Source organism: Rattus norvegicus, chromosome 9, assembly GCF_021556685.1.
Source record: "Rattus norvegicus strain SHRSP/BbbUtx chromosome 9, alternate assembly SHRSP_T2T, whole genome shotgun sequence".
Classification (NCBI taxonomy): Eukaryota; Metazoa; Chordata; class Mammalia; order Rodentia; family Muridae; genus Rattus; species Rattus norvegicus.
The window spans coordinates 119,664,802-119,679,388 of record NC_141542.1 but is presented as its reverse complement, the minus strand read 5'-3'; the positions used below and the strand labels follow the sequence as shown (position 1 = coordinate 119,679,388).

Here is a 14,587-nt window from a genome sequence, read left to right as displayed (position 1 = left end):
TGGATAAACACAGAATTACAATCTAAAAGGTAACGAATTTGTTGAAAATGTGAAGTTATTCTCCAGTGGCTTTCTGAAGGACTCCATAAACTTGTCAACTGAGAAAAAGCTTTGATAATGAGAATAAACACAGCAGGCTTTTGATATAAAAAATAAAATGGAGGAGAGAGGACATCCTAGGCCACGCACCAGACTCTAAATGTACTTCTGGTACTGTATCAGTGTTTTGACTGAAGCTGTAGTTATCAGTTTCTTCAAGGCCTTAAAGTGATCTCAAATATTATCTAAAGTTTATTACAGTATAAGGGGATCCAGTCCATATATACACACAGCCACCAAACCTAGACAATACTGATGAAGCCAAGAAGTGCATGCTGACAGGAGCCTGATACAGCTGTCTCTTGAGAGTCTCGGCCAGAGCCGGACAAATACAGAGGCGAATGCTAGTAGCAAACCACTGAACTGAGAAAGGGGTCCCCATTGGAGGAGTTAGAGAAAGGTTTGAAGGAACTGAAGGGGCTTGCAACCCCATAAGAACAATACCAACCGACCAGAGCTTCCAGAGACTAAACCACCATCCAAAGAGTACACATGGACAGACCCACAGCTCTAGCTGCATATGTAGCAGAGGATGGCCTTGTTGGGCACCAATGGGAGGAGAAGCCCTTGGTCCTGCCAAGGCTGGATCCCCCCTTCCCCAGTGTAGGGGAATGTCAGGGAGGGAAGGGGGTGGTTGGGGAGGGGGAACACCCTCATAGAAGAAGGGGAAGGGTGATAGAATAGGGGACTTATGGTTGGGAAACCCGGGAAAGGGGACAACATTTGAAAGGTAAATAAAATATCCAATAAAAAAGGAATTATATATCATATGCATTAAATGTAGAGTATCATAAAACATCTCACATCTTAGACTCGCATCACACAAAATGTAATATTTTACTTTTCAGAAGACCAATAATTGCCACGACACCAGTATCTGAATAAACAGCAAGAAAGCATGAGGTACTTTGGGGATGTTACCCTTGTTAGTGTGTCATGGCATTAAGGCGACCGCATCCCCAGGTTAGCACACGGGTAACAGGTACTATAATCACGCCAAGATGTGCCCATGAAGGCCAGATGGTATTTGCAAAGGTCGGTAGGGAGGAAATTAAGGAGAGAGAGTGGTTACCAAACCTGAAAGAATAGACTTTTGAAAATGGGGCTACCACCATTGAGGGAGCAGCTCTACGGCCTGGCCAGTTCTACAGAGCTTCCCCACGTGGACCAGTCTTCTGAAGAGAACACAGTGCAAATGTTGAAGAGAATTTGTTGAGCAACCAGAATATTCCTAGCTTGCTTCACTCCTGGCTTTCGCAACTCCTTCTGGTTTTTATCCAAATAAAAGGGGTGTGCCCTTAACACAGAAGCCACATGGCATCTTCACATTAAGATAATGCGTTAGGACAGAGTAAGGTTAATTCCTCCTCTTCCCACTGAAACCTCACATTGCCCCTTGTTTCCACTCACCTTGCCATAAGTCATGGTGGCCATCGGGCGGTCACACCCCTCCTTAGTTCCAGGGACTGAGAGACAGGAGGTGCCAGTGCACTGCCTCTGCTTTGATAATCACCGGACGTGATGCTCTAAATCCCATCTGAGGCAATTCAGATTCATTTCCTTCCGAGCCAACCTGATTATTTTCTGCCTGTGCATTTCAAAAGCCCTCCACTAGGCTGCCCGTCTAGCTCATTCCTCAGGAGTCATTGCCAGAGAGTCCTGTGGGTCAAAACCCTGTAATTAGCATTTTTAAACGCGATCTCATTGTAGCCACTGCTCACCACCTGTTCTCTGTAATTCCCATGACATTATCCCATTGAGACCAGCAACCTCATTGTACTGAAATGCCCCGAAATTATACCTAACTGGCAGAGAATTGATGACTCAGGGATCTTGGAGGGCGGTGAAGGGGGTGTCACCACGATTTCCTATAGGGTGTGGCTTGGGCAGCAGAACAGAAGGCACACAAATACAGCTAATCAGCACCCCTGTTTCTGAAGCACCGGACTCCTCCCTCTATAGAATTCAGGGTCGGTGCTGCGAGCTCTTTAACCTTACTAACTGTAAGCCAACTTCATGTGTGTGTGCATTTAGATCAACCAATTCAATAAATCAGCTTTGTCTCCATCAAGTGATTAAAGCGACACATTAAATTCTGAATCCCAAATAAGGTGTATTTAGCTCAGTGAACTTAGTCTTGTTTGATTATATTTCAGCCCATTTCTCAAAAGTCCACACATGGTTAATTGCACACTATTAATGCAAAGACTGGCAAGGTCTTTCCTATCTGTGTTTCTTTCGTATTTTGCTCTTTATTTAAACAAAAATTTCAAAAACACATTAAAATTGCATGAACGGTATAAAGACCTCCAATATACCTGTTACACAAGTTTGATAAGTATTATCGTTTTTGCCATCTCTTATATTCTACATTTGATTACATTCATACAGTCTCATGCACATTTACATATTGTGAAATACTTGCCACTTGTGACGGATCTGCAGACATCAAGCCCCAAGAACAAGAACATTCTCTTAAACATAATTACCAAAAATAAAAACTAGAGAAGATCTAATGGCTCTTATGTGACTCAATGCCCTTATGTAAAATTTATCATTTGACCCAATAATATCTTTATGCGTACATATTCGTGGATTATGCAACATAATTAAAATTTTCAGGGTAAAACTTCCCTCTTTTTGTTACTATTAAATATAGTATTATTGGCCCTAGCAAATTTTCAGTGCACAATACAGTATTTGTAACTACAGAGAAACAGCTGTATATCATATTTCTTGAAGGCATTCGTCCGGCATTCCTCAAACTCAGTATCCCACTGAGTAACAACTGCATAATTCTTCTGCCTTTCAGCTGCTGGAAACCATCGTTCAACTGTGGTTTGGTTAGTCCAGCCACGTGACAGGCCTCATATGAGTGGAGTCAGGCAGGATTGATGCTTCTGCAGCTGGCTTGTTTCACTTAGCACCAAGCTCACTCATGCTACCACGTACTATAGGATTCCTTCCCTTTCTAAGGTCAAATGACATTCCATTATATATACATATAGCACCAATATGCACATATACGCATTAGTGCATATATGTATACACACACTCATTCATTCATTCATTCATTCATTCATTCATCTATTGGTAGACATTTAGCTCTACATCTTGACTACTGTGAATACTAGTATAGATACTTCCCAAGGACCCAAATTCTGATTCTTTTTATATAGAAGCCATCAGTGGAATTGCTGGATCGAATTGTGTTGTGCTTCGAGCTGTTAGGAACGCTCACACTGTTTTCCATAGCCAGTGTACTATTGTGCCCATCCACTCACAGAGCGCAAGGATGCCGATCCCTTGGATGCACTAGTAGATTTGATTTGCTAGCATTTGGCCTGGACGTTTGTACCTGTGTGTATCTTGCCGTCCATCTTCCTCACAATGGCTTTGCTTGGCTCTGATACCAATATAATGCCAAGAGGACTTACACACCAACAAATGGATGATCTAGAAAAAGCAATTTCCTAAAGTAGACAGCCCATCAAGGCTGAGCTATGAAGAGATATGTCACCGTGTCACCGTGCCACTGTGGCCAATAGACTAACCATTAATAAGGAACTGAGCTAGGAGATCAAACCCTCCCAACAAGAAAAGGCTAGGACTGGAAGATGTTGCTAGTGAATGCCACCCAGTACTTAATTATTAACAGTGGCCCTTCTCCCACACTGTCCTGGACAAAAATGAAGAGAAGATGAAATTCGTCAAATCTTTCCATAAGGTCATTTACTTTGACAGCATGCAGAGTAAGTCTTTCAAGCAGCCCTGCGAAATGTCAATGATGCCAGATATTAAAGTCACTTTCTGACTTCAGCCGAGAGCAACTGCTTTGAGCTCGCTATAGAACTGAGACAGAAGGGGTCAGATGGGGAAGGAGTGCGAAGAGGCCTAGCTTCCCACCTTTAATCTCTTGGGGTCTCACACCTTCTCCACCGATCCTCTCCCTCCCCATTATGATTTGCCTGCACTGCATATTGTATTAACACAGCAAGACTCATTTTTACCTCTAGAACCCAAAGCCCATGGATGTGGCTAAGCTCACGGGGTCGCATCTCTCAGTACCTTCCTATGTGTTCAGCCTTTCATGCTATTCGGTGAAACTGGGCAATGTGTCTTCAAAATCGTCTTGTCTGGAAAATTAAGTGGAAAAACTGCTACAGCATGTATGTCTGTAGTAGACGGAGACCCTGACTGAAATGACCCTTTCATTTCTGCTGTCTCGGGGAAGCAGGGGAAGGGTGTTGGCCACAAAATCTTTATCCCTTACCAAACCCTGTGGTGATATGACTGAGCAAGCAAAAACTGTTCGATGTGTGTGTGTGTGTGTGTGTGTGTGTGTGTGTGTGTGTGTGATGGTACTAGCATGAAAAAACAGTCATTAGCTGCCTACAAACTAAGTTCAAACAGCTACAAGAGGAACCAGTAGACGACCACAGAATCTCGTAATGGATTTTAAGTGATCAGATGTTTTTTAAAAAGTCTTTCTGTAATGTGATGAAAATCACAACTTTGTGTCCACCCCAAATCATTTACTTCTATAAAATCCCAATGGAATTAACTTATAAATCTTTAAAACTTTAAGAAAATACAACGGTATGTTGGGGGTATGCCTACAACAGGACACATTTCCTGCATTAAAAGCCTGTTCTCCTGGATGCTCCTATGTGCAGCAGTTACACCATGGAGCACTGAACAGGAAGGCAGACTCCAAACATCAGGATTCTACTATATCCACATGGGCGCAAGGCCTAAATAAATCACTTTATGTTTTTTGAAGTTAAAATATAATTGTATCATTTTCCTCCTTTCCAGTGTGTGCCTCCCCACCATGTTGGCTCTCAAATTCATGGCCTCTGGCCTCTTTTTCTTTGTTATTATATGTAATATATATATTTTTATGTATCATATAATTATAGACCTACAACCACCACTTTAGTACACAAAAATAAGTGTGCCTTTCACCCCTCAAGAAAGAAACTTCTCTTTGCAACAGACAGACACCATTGTGGAAACGCACTAATGACCCAAACACAGAGAATGTGTGATCATGTGGTGTCCAGCCCCACCTGATCAATCCAAATGAACCTTTTTTAAAAAGGAAATGCAAGGCTTGTGAAGTGACTCGGCTGGATAAAGGTGCTTGCCACCGAGCCTGGCAACCTGAATCAGTCCCTCAATCGCATAGCAGAGGAGAGGACATCTGGCAAGTGGGTCTTCTCTCTCTCTCTCTCTCTCTCTCTCTCTCTCTCTCTCACACACACACACACACACACACACACACACACACACACACACACAGAGTGGGGTAGGGAGAGAGACATACACACACATACACGGACAGAGAGATGGAGGGAGGGAGGGAGGGAGGGAGGAGGGAGGGAGGGAGGGAGGGAGGGAGGAGGGAGGGAGGGAGGAGAGGGGGAGAGAGAGAGGGAGGGAGAGAGAGGGAGGTAGGTGAATAAATGCAAAACAAGAGAAAGACATAGAGGCCCAGGCATACTAAAAACAATTTATTCCACTAATAGTAATAAAAGTTAAAATTACAGTAGTAACATACTACTACTAACTGTTAACTAAGATTTTATAAAGAATAATTTAAAAGTAACAGCTAACACTTGGAAGGGTTTCGTGTAACGTGATTTCATTGTCACTTCCGGTTGGATATAAATTGAACACACAGATCAAGTCTAAATCAGTGATGCCCTCTGATCCAGATACTCTGGCTTTGAGGATTCCGTGTTAAGAAATAATTTTGAATACCAACGACACAGTTTGTAAGTCAGTAGTATTACTGTGTCAAGTGGAACCTTAGCTAAAAATTTTCAGTTGGCTACTTTTTAACGATTTTATAGTTTGGTGGCTTTGTGCGTTTACTCGATGATGAATTTTAGGTAGTCCTACCCCTTCCTTCCCTCCCTCCGTTCTCCTTCACGAGTTAACCTTTTTCATTGTTATCCTCCATGTGCACCCTCTATATCCTCAGTGAGCCCACTCCCTTCTCCCAAGTTCTGTGTCTTGCATGTTTTATTTCCTTGCTGACCCCCACTTTTGCCTGAAGACATGCGTTATTCAGCAGAAGTGTACGTTGAAAGGATGAGCGTCCACCCGGGGTGGTGCGTGGATGGCGTAATCTGAAAGTTATGCCAATGTTCTAAGGCTACAGCAGCGACTCAGTACACTCATCTCAAAGCCTCGGGCACAGCCAAGCTCCAATTTGCATGTATAGTGAGCGGAAAAGTTGATGAGAATTTAGGATATGCAAATAGTTGCCAAGAAGCAGGGATTGCAGAAGGCCAGGGGGCTAACAGGTTTTTTATAACATCCCCGAACGCAACTTTGCCATGGGCGTGTAAAGCTTCCCTAACTGGCATCCTTCCTGATTGCCTTCTCCGTTTATGTGAACCATAATTGCTAAAATTATCTCCTTGACTGATGTGCGTTGCCTTGGGCATTTTCGTCTCTACGAAAAAAAAAATGAGAAGATTAAAAAATCGCAGTGTAAGCTGAATTTTGGCCTTTAGGTTTTAATACGAAGGCTAGCTATTCGTTGTGATACAAAATAGAAACGAGTTTCTATAGTTAGAAACGCAAGCAAGGGTATGTATTGTCAAAAGTAGGGCTGGCGACTAAAAATGCCTGTCTCGTGTCTACACGGGCGGAGAAGCACAGGTATGATTTCTAGTGCAGAGCACACGAAGCCCAATCTCGGCCCTGACCAACTATCATTTGGTAGGAGAGCCAGCAGCATCCCTGAGATATGCAAGCCAGAAACTCAAGCGCCCTCTGTGCAGACAGCGGGGTGGGGAGAATGGAATGGAGATGAGTTCTACCAGGTTGGTTCTTGTGCCCCGCCCCACCCCAGGAACTCCTGCCACCAAGAGAAGCAAAGCAACTGCAGTCTTACAGAAGTCACAAGAAAACGTCGAGTCTAAAGGGTCTCTGACGTTTATGCCTAAGCTGATCGGAGTCTATAGCACTTCCATTCATTGTATGAAGGAAAAATAAATTCCTGAAATTCGTGATGACCTACAGTTGGTGTCTGTTTTTCTTTCCAACATTCTAGTAGTATTGACAACACACTGGTAGATTATTCAGTATATAAACCTAGTCCAATTTCAGCTCCTTAGAAAGGGTTACATTGGTATTTATACATACAAATTTAAGGTGAATATCATTCTCCCCACAGTGGCAGGAAGGGGCCGGGAATAGTGGGGTTAAGGGTGGGAGCCATTATCAACATTGGTTTGCAGTAAATCAGTCTCTTTACTGAGGACATGCTGCTGTTGTTGTTGCTGTTGTTGTTGTTTTCTGGATTCCCAAACCTCCAAATACCCCCCAGCACAGCCAGTGGAAACACTGATACACACATCCAGAATATACACCGAGAAAGATTTAATACGCGTCCCTTTGATATAGAGGTGTATTCTATTACCCCCAGTAAATGTGTTAAATTGCTGAACTGGGAGGTCAGCCAGCTCTCAGATTGCTTGGATGTGTATGACGCTCTGTGGGCCACAAATTTCTCCTGCCTCTGTTACAATTTCCTCTCACCGACCAGAGCTATGCCGAATCACACACTTTAAAAAGGCACGGTTCTTACATGCCGCACGCAGGAGACACAGACACTCAAGGAACAGGAAGGCCTCACAAGGGACAGTGTGATGCCCCACCCTGATAACTGGTCTGGTTTTATTTTCCAGGGGTAGTCCAAATTGCCCAGATACTTTGGTTGTCCCCAACTCTGCCCACTCCATCCCCAAACGTCATTTCACACCTTAATATTTCTCTAAAGACAAAGGGTTTTTTTTTTCTAGTAGCCAACCTAAGTCTTCTTGCTTTTAATTTATCGTGCAGCACCACACTTAAAACAGGACTCTGGCCAGATTTCCCAAGTACCTTCTGTTTCCTCACTCAGAGCCCAGAGTTCTGGTCAGATTTATACAGCGGTCATCCCATGGCTACAGGGACTTGTGAAAAATGTAATCAGGGAGTGATGTTGTGTGTCGGCACCTCGAGGTCCCTGGAGCCAGGTGCTACATAAATACAAGTATTAGAATCCTTTGACCTGTGGGGGTGGGTGGTATTTCATACATCCTCACCGAACTCTATCCTGCCAGGCCTTTGAGAAAAAAAAAGACAAGAGGCAGGCAGTAGCTGGGTTTATCTTGCTGTGTAAACCTCAGCAGGAGGCAGTGATGCCTAAAACTGCAAGCCTTGTGGCTTACACAGAAACTATGACTCTCTCTCTCTCTCTCTCTCTCTCTCTCTCTCTCTCTCTCTCTCTCTCTCTCTCTCCTCTCTTATTAATCTCCCTTATCCACAAATACGCAGCCTGGACTGCCTTTCTTCATTAAACAGATCCCGAAATGCTTCAAAGGAGCCCACAGACTATGTCCTGTGTTTTTCTCAGTTAGATGAGTGTTTAGGAGGACGTGAGGTTGGCGGGCAGATCCTTCTGTAGATTGGGTATTATTAGCTCAAAAGATGCACGCAGATTGTGTTCATGTCCCTGACTACCGAGGCAGTCGGAGACCTGGGGAAGAAGAGAATATGTAAAGCAGGTGCATCTAAGAGATACGGCCCGGAATTACACCTCTCCCTCCACAATGGCTCCTGGTGATAGGATCTAGCTGTGACATCAGCGAATATTGGATCTGTAATAACAGAAACACTGGAACACTATCAGCTGCAAATGAAATTTCAGATGACAGTAGCACACGACTCGGTGGCTTTTGTTTATTCATCTGTCTTGACGCAGGGAGATTTTTTTTTTTTTAACAGCAAAAGGCCTGGCTTACTCCTGTTCACGGAGAACTTACTAGATTAGACCCCTAGGATATGCCGACCAGTAGCAAGAGAAGTCATTTTGAAGCCTATCTTCATTTCCTTTGGCAAAGAAAGACGGGAGAGGTAAATGTTTCACTCCGCACCCCATAATTAGCTAATGGTAGAGGCAGATTGGGGTCACAGCCCATCTCTCCTGAAATAAAATCCCTCTGATTGACACATGATCAAAAAGGAAACCCACATCACATTGTGCTCTTTCTGCACTGTATTTGCTTTTTATATCCATGGCTGAACAGCACAGATTCCTTCTGGAGTCCAGAATGCAAGTAAAATCTTATCTTAACGCAGAACTCTAGGCGGGGTAAGCCATGAAGGCGGCTGAGAGCAGATACCAGTGACTCTGCTTCGGAGGTGGACGTGAGCTTGTGAAGCCAGAGCGTCATCCTTGAACGCTGTCGAGGAGACAGTCCCTTTGCAGGATAAGGTGATGTTATAAACACTGGCAGAGACAGACCTCATAGTGATGCACTTTCTAGTCTGTGACTTCACCAGTGGGGGTAAGAGATTTGCCCTTGGAATCCTGTAGTAGCCCCATTAGGACTGTGTTCTCCTGAGAGCTCCTTAATGTAAAATGTTAGCTCCCACCAGAGCAAACCTTTGAGCTGAAAATCTCATTGTTTACACTTCTTTTCAACAGAGAGATTCATAGTAAATTTTTCTAATGGCAGATGCGGTGACCGAACAGCCATGTTCTCAGAATGTTGTCCTGGCTGAAAGACCACCATTCCACCTTTAATCAGAAGCTGGACCCACCGGACAGACCAGAGCTCTCACCCTGACCCTTCATTGATTAAATGTTGTCCAAACACAAGGAATTACAGAGAAAGAAAGGGACGGGTTATTAGAGCGTAGTTGATGTCTGTATGCAGCTGAGGACTGACGCAAGATAAGGCAAGGCCTGTGATTGGGCAGTGAAAAAGTAAGGCGGGGACAGTTTCTGTAAGGAGGGGGTGAGGAAAAGAAGAAGAACCAAGATGGAGGAAGAGAAGGACGACCCAGATCCGTGCGGCCTTAAATGGCCGCCGGTAGTTATGAATAGTTCATGAGGGATGGATCTTTATAGGACAATTTTTCGTACCTAGGTGGGCGGTTTATATCATTGTGAGTTTATTGTGCAGATGTTTTGTGGAGTTTGGATTTACTGATATAAATCCGATTGCTAAATTACAAGCTTAATGAGTTTCGATTTTTAACAGGTGACGGGGAGTTGTGATTATAACCATAGCGGGGTGGATGCTGGGAATGTGAACAGAGTCCATAGCAAGAGAGCTGCGAGTTAGGCGGACTCTTGTGTGGAACTGGCATGGCGGCGACCTGCCTTGGGAACTAGATGATGGAGTTGCTAGAGGGCTGCAGTGCTGGGCTCCGAGAGTAGCTGGCTGCAGCAGGAGATGGAGATTGGGAGCTTAGTAGGTGAGACTCTGTTCATTAAGACGAAAATACCCCACAGATGCCATGTGGCCCGCTGGAGCCGGCATTAGCATGGGTTGGTGAATTCTTTGCTTTTTTAATATTTACCACAACATTAGAGTATTGGTTTTACTTTGTTTTCAGCTCATGTATGGTTTTTGTTGTTGTTGCTGCTGCTGTTGTGGTTGTTGTTGAGAATACTTTGAATAAAGATTTACATGTGGTAGCTTAGATTTTATTAAAAATACAAAAAGTTGGCTTGTAGCCCAAATGATTTTAGCTCTTGGGTTACCAGTGACACACACGGGATCAGCAGGTGCACCTTGCCACGCAGTTTATCTGGTAGCGATTCCCCCGTGGGACCACAGGACTGAGAGGGAAGACTGAGCATTTACATATCAACAGCTTAAATCTCTAGATGCAGGAAATGCCCTCCTGCGGACATTACAGCCTAAGAAAGCTGTGTAGGCCGCCTGTGACTGGGGGGAGATGTTCAGATGTTGAGCCAACAAGATACAATGTTATCTTTGTGACGATAAGAGAGCGAAGTTGTATTTAAAATTTGTCTTTGTCATAGTCATGAAATTAGCTAACGTCTTCCAGGTATTGGACTAGGTCACATTGTTTGAAGGGTGTGACAAAGTATGAAGCTTTCAGATGAGCTCCCGCCTTGCGTCTTTGGAAGTCGAATCGCAGTCTCCTAAATAATTACAGAAATTAACAACCATGCTAAAACCTACGTGACTGAGAAGTAAGTGATATCTCAAAGATGGGTAGAGATATCAAAGACAGGAGGAGAGATGGACAGACAGATAGATAATTGGTAGATAGAATAGAAAATGAGAGATTGGGGGTTGGGGATTTAGCTCAGTGGTAGAGCGCTTGCCCAGCAAGCACAAGGCCCTCGGTTCGGTCCCCAGCTCCGAAGGAAAAAAAAAAAAAAAAAAAAAGAAAATGAAAGATTGATTCCTTAGCTCCTTAATTTGGTAGTTAAATTGGTCCCAGTATGGAGTACTTCCCCTCTCTCTCTGAAAATGTCTATGAATTCTGAAGCAATTAGTCAGGGTCTGAATAATACCCAAGTAGTGCCTAGACAGATGACTATATAAAATATTTTCAATTATCCAACCCCATTTTCCTTTTATCACTGGTTTCAGAGAAAAATTGACTGTGGGTCTCCTTCTTCCTGGTGAGAATCCTAGAGGCCTCTCTATTCCTATGATAATTAAGGGAAGAAGTTGGAATTTTAATATCAGGGTAGATAATATAAGACTAGAAAGCACGCGCTACAGAAGCCCGATTTTCCACACTCAGGGCATTGTTGTGCAGGGTAGAAACTGACATCACCCAGTCTTCCCTGCTGCTGACATCACTCACCCCCTCCCTCGAATGTTCCCTTCCTTCTCTTCCTGTTCATCCTCTATAAACTGCAGATCCACTTTAAGGTAACTTTATACACTATTTTAGTCCTGCAACTCACTACACATTGAGTCTGTGGCATTCCATCACCAGGGGAGGCCAGACACAGCTGGATTAGAAAATATGAGCCAGTTCTTACATTCAGGATTTTCAAATTCATGGCAGAGTTAATAGCTTAAAACACAGTGTTTTTCTATTTCAAGGGCAATGGTTTTCAAAGAATAAAACATTTATGGGAGTGGCAATTTCAATTTTAAAAATAAGAGCATTCATTTATGCTATACACAATAAGATTAGAAAGGGCGTCAGATTGGCCAGAAGTCTCTGTTTTTTTATTTACTTCTGGCAGGGGGACATGTTCCAGAAGACAGCAACAGAGGGGTTGGGGGGAGGAACAGGCTGGGTGCTGCTGGGGATCTGAAAGCAGAAGAAATTGCAACTCTCGTCCCAGGTCATCACTGGAGGGAGCAACAGAACCTCTTTTAAAAGAAGTCCTCAGCATGCACTGTAAGAGCCAATGGAGACAGCTGGTCAGACGTAGACAGAGTCTGAAGAATTCTAACATGAGGCTCCCTAGCCCAAAACAGGCTTGAAAAACTCTGTTGACCCGAATATGTGAGGACGCAGTGGTTGAGGAAGTAACCCAGCAATGTTCTTGCACTATGCCACTGCAGACGTGACAAGACCTAGGAGCTGACAGTTATGGGACACTGGGGACCAGGAGGGCATGGATAAGAACTGGTGGCCGAAGGCCAGTAAAGAGATGTGCATGGCTGCAGACACGTGAAGGACCCAGGGTGACAGCAGACTGGACCTGGTACTCTTCTGGAGGTATTGAGAGCCACGAGGGTAGATTGTGACCTGACAAGAGTGGGAGAGGTGGACCGCACACTTGAAATGCTGTGTGTGAACTCTGGCTTATCCGAGGACCACAGTAAAGAAATTAAGGCACGACTCCAACCCAGCAGTAAGAAATTAAGCCTGTACATATTGGTTTCTTTTTGGCCAAACCTATGTCCTAGTGGATTACAGAGTCCTACCAGCTTAGCCTCATCTCCATCGCAGTGTTCTGACTTCTGCTGAAACGAGGCATTGCCTGGCTGTTACAGATGACTACCTGAAACGTTGCAGGGCGCGTGGCAGTACCCTTGATCTCCACTAGAGCACAGCATGATCTACTATTGCTCCAGCATCGTTTCTAGATACTACCGCTGTTCTAGAATGTTCTGACAAAACCTTGAGAAAGAAATCCTAAACTACAACAAGGCAGAATGTATACACAACCGAGACAGTCAAGTTTCCACTGACAAACATGGATTCCAAAACACCAACACCACCACCACCACCACCACCACCAACAACAACAACAACAACAACAATGTGGGTAAATTGAATTTCAAGGTCCAAGATTATAAACCCAGATATCTTGAAAGCACCCAAATCTATGCTTTCTCCATACAAAACTTAAAACATTTCCAATCTCATAGAATCTAGCACCTACCAACAATTCTGAATGAAGGAAGGAAGGAATGGTAGAATTAATGAATGCTTTATACAAGTGGACCATGTCATGCTGTTGAACACATTTTTAAAAGGAAGAATAATGGACCAAGCCTCAAAGGACACTCAAGAACCTCACACCTATTCAAAGCCAGTTACCACCTATGAAGCCACAGTCAGCAAGGCAGAAACAATAGCAGTCAGCTTCCTGCTTAGTCTTGGCAGACGTGCTGTTTCCGAGCTTTGACCATGGCGGTAAGGACCAGCCTCCCGTATTCTGAAGACCTCGGGGATGAGGCAGATGATGGAGCAGCTGCGTGTGCTGTCTGTGCTGGGCCCAGGCTCCGCATTGCAATTGAAAGCTGCTGATTCTCGCTCTCTGAACCGCACACCTGAACCTCGCTCATGTCCTTTCCAGGAGTATTTCCACTGAACTCTTTTTTTCCCCCGCAAAATTGCAAGGAGCTCTAAGACTGTTGACATTTTCGGTCTGTTTCCCCTGTGTTTATCTCGCACGGCATTAGGCACAAGCTAGCAGTTGCCCAGATCGGAATTCATAACCAGAATCCTATAGATACGCCTTTGATTTGGACAGGAACCAAATGCCCCTACAGTCATAGTCTGTCTGCCCAAGACAGACCGAAACCTGTGCTTCTACTACTGTCTGTCTTTATTTATTAATGTGTAGCTCGATGTCACATTATCTGACATCAGAAGCTCGTGGCATCTTTCCAATCGGAGCTACTAATAGAGATAAATGTGTAGCAGGGGTGGCAAACTGGCTGAGGCCGACCGAAGGCGGCTGGAGGGTAAACTGTGCTTGGCCATTTATTAAAGGCGATGGAGCTGAGTGCAGGGTGTGCTCAGTCGACGCAACGGACTTGGACCCGAGCTCCTGTCACTGCATTACGATGCGAAGCATTAGTGCTTGTGAGCCCCGACCGACCGGCAGTATAAATTAGGAACCGTGAGTGGTGAGCGTGAAACCAGCCGGGTCTCTTGAGTTAGCTCTACCCTGAAGCCGTGGCCTCTGTGATTACCACGAACTCCCTTCTCTCGGTGATGCAAAGCCAGGGTTGGAAACCCCAGTCACGGCAGATGACGTAAGCATACTTTAAATGCTTTCCCGACCACAGGTTTAGTCTCTACCAAGGCAACTGGGGCTCAGCCGTGTGCAAAATGGGTATTCCGACCTCAGTGATCTGAGGCAAAGAGGAGGGAAGAATGAAGAGCTAAGCTATGCAAAGACGGGATCCTCGATAATAGAAGATGGCCTCAGCAGCGGTGGTCTCAGGAGCAGTTAGGA

General features: G+C 44.4%; 1 long non-coding RNA gene across 4 annotated transcripts in view; it reads right to left on the bottom strand.

Moving 5' to 3' along the window:
* Positions 1-14,587, bottom strand: part of LOC108351983 (uncharacterized) — a 282,038-nt gene that overhangs the window by 143,869 nt on the left and 123,582 nt on the right. For all 4 annotated transcript variants that reach the window (XR_015629808.1, XR_015629811.1, XR_015629809.1 and 1 more), the window contains one exon: positions 1,510-1,758. This is a non-coding gene — a long non-coding RNA (uncharacterized LOC108351983). The remainder of the gene's footprint in view (positions 1-1,509; positions 1,759-14,587) is intronic.